This window comes from Grammomys surdaster, unplaced genomic scaffold (assembly GCF_004785775.1).
Source record: "Grammomys surdaster isolate TR1022 unplaced genomic scaffold, NIH_TR_1.0 121225, whole genome shotgun sequence".
NCBI lineage: Eukaryota > Metazoa > Chordata > Mammalia > Rodentia > Muridae > Grammomys > Grammomys surdaster.
The window spans coordinates 650-2,978 of NW_021617043.1; the positions used below are offsets into that span (position 1 = coordinate 650).

At 32.4% G+C, this 2,329-nt stretch overlaps 1 pseudogene; it reads left to right on the plus strand.

Moving 5' to 3' along the window:
* The first annotated feature begins 1,700 nt into the window (after positions 1-1,700).
* On the plus strand, positions 1,701-2,322 carry LOC114636021 (annotated as a pseudogene).
* Positions 2,323-2,329: the final 7 nt, after the last annotated feature.

Consider the following 2,329-nt stretch of genomic DNA (forward strand, 5'->3'; position numbering starts at 1 on the left):
ATGTAGTATATGTAATATATAATGTTACATTATATTATATATTACATAATATTACATTATATATACATATACAACATATATATGTAATATATGTGTTGTATAGGTATATATATATAGAATATATATGTAGTATATGTAATATATAATGTTACATTATATATTATATATTGCGTAATATTACATTATATATACATATATACATATACATGTATTATGTAATATATATTGTATATGTATATATAGAGAGAATATATATGTAGTATATGTAATATATAATGTTACATTATATATTATATATTACATAATATTACATCATATATACATATATATACATATATGCATATATATACATAATATTACATTATATATACAGAGAACCAGTTTTTAAGACACCCTTCTTCTTGTTCTCACTGTTTCTCTTGCCATTTTAATCTCTGTCTAATGTTGGTTATACTTTAACTACCCCAGCGTGGTCAGTATAATACAACATTCCTCCTTGAGGGCAGCACAGAGTCCCCCTTGCTGAAGGAAATGCAGATCCAGCTCCCTGTGTTTGGGGGGGAGCCTTTCAGACAACGAAACGAGGAATTATTCCAGATTAGTGATACCAGGTTTTAGCTGTTCCATGTCCTTGTCAATGGCCCCTTGAAGTTCTGAGGAGTGCAAGCCCCGGGGCCAGCATCGGGATTAGATCCTCCCACAGCAAACACCACGTGTGGCCCCTTTTTATCTGGAAATGATAAAAGAAGGGAATTCTCAGGGAGATCTCTCTTCCCTGGATGTCAATTGTCATTTATCTATATTTGGTCTGACTTTGTGGAAGTGTCTATTTGTTTTACTAATCTTTCTGGCGGGCATCAAGCCGGGCCTTCTTGGAATAAAAAAGATATATCAAGCCTCAGCCCCATATGGGAATTAGGTCTGGGTAACTCATTTTTCTATTTTGTTAAGAATTTTTGTTACAAATTTCTCTTTTCTGGTAATTTTTTGGATTTGTCATCTGTTTAATTAAAGCTTTCTGTTTGTTTGTTTGTTTTCCTCAAGTTTTCACTATTTTTCTTAATTTTTCACTAGTTCTTTCAACAATGTTTTCAATTTTAACAAATTTTTCCAAGTAAATGTTCAATTTTATCAGAAAAAAAGGGTTTCAAATCCCATTCCTTTTCAAATCAAATGTTTTCCTTATCAACTTTCTATTTTCTTAAGAATTTCTGTTGGAAATTTCTTCTTTTTCGTAACTTTTCGATTTGTCATCTGTTTAACTACTGTTTTCTGTTCGTTTTGTATTTTTTCTCAAGTTTTCACTATTTTTCTTAATTTTTCACTAGTTTTTTGAACAATGATTTCAATTTGATCAATTTTTTTTCCAAGTAAATGTTTAATTTTATCAGAAAAATTGTTTTGAATCATATTCCATTTCATATCCAATGTTTTCCTTATCAATTTTCTCAAATTTTCACTAGTTTTTTTCAACAGCACTTTCAATTTTTTCAATTTTTTTTCCAGTAAATGTTCAATTTTATCAGAAGAAATTGTTTTGGAGACATTGTTGAAAAAAACTAGTGAAGATTTGAGAAACAAAAGTGTAAACTTGAGAACATAATAACAAAATGAATAGAAAAATGTAATTAAATGGATGACAAAACCAAAAAAATTATGAAAAACGAGAAATTTTTAATGAAAATTCTTTTAAAAAATAGAAAATTGGTGAGTACAACATTGGCACTTTGTGACACCGTCACCAACCGCCTGGTGCAGCCTGTGGACCGCGAAGATGCTATTCATGCAATATTAGAGTATAGCCAAAATGTAGAAGAACTTCTGAGGCGCAAGAAAGTCCACTGAGAAGTCATAGTTAGGTATTTGGCAACACAAGGAGTGGTTGTACCTCCAACGACTGAAAAACACAATCTTATTCAGTATGCAAAAGATTACTGGGAAAAACAGTCACCCAATCTGAAGGAGGCAGCAGAGCCAGTTACAAAGACAAGGGGCATCCAACTCTTTGAGCAGCAGGCGAAGGCAGATAAAGAAGCTGAAAAGGTTGATTTTCATCGCTTAGTTGAAGAATTCTGTCACTGGTTCATTGAACTTCTTAATTCTCAGAATCCTTTTATGGGACCACCTCAAGATGAATGGGGCCCACAGCACTTCTGGCATGATGTCAAGCTTAGGTTTTATTATAATACCTCAGAACAAAACATGACAGACTACCAAGGAGCAGAAATTGTGAGTCTTCGCTGACTGTCATTAGTGAGAGAGGAATTTCTTTTTCTCAGTCCCAACCTTGATCCTCAGGGACTAAAATGTGCATCTTCTCCTCATGGAT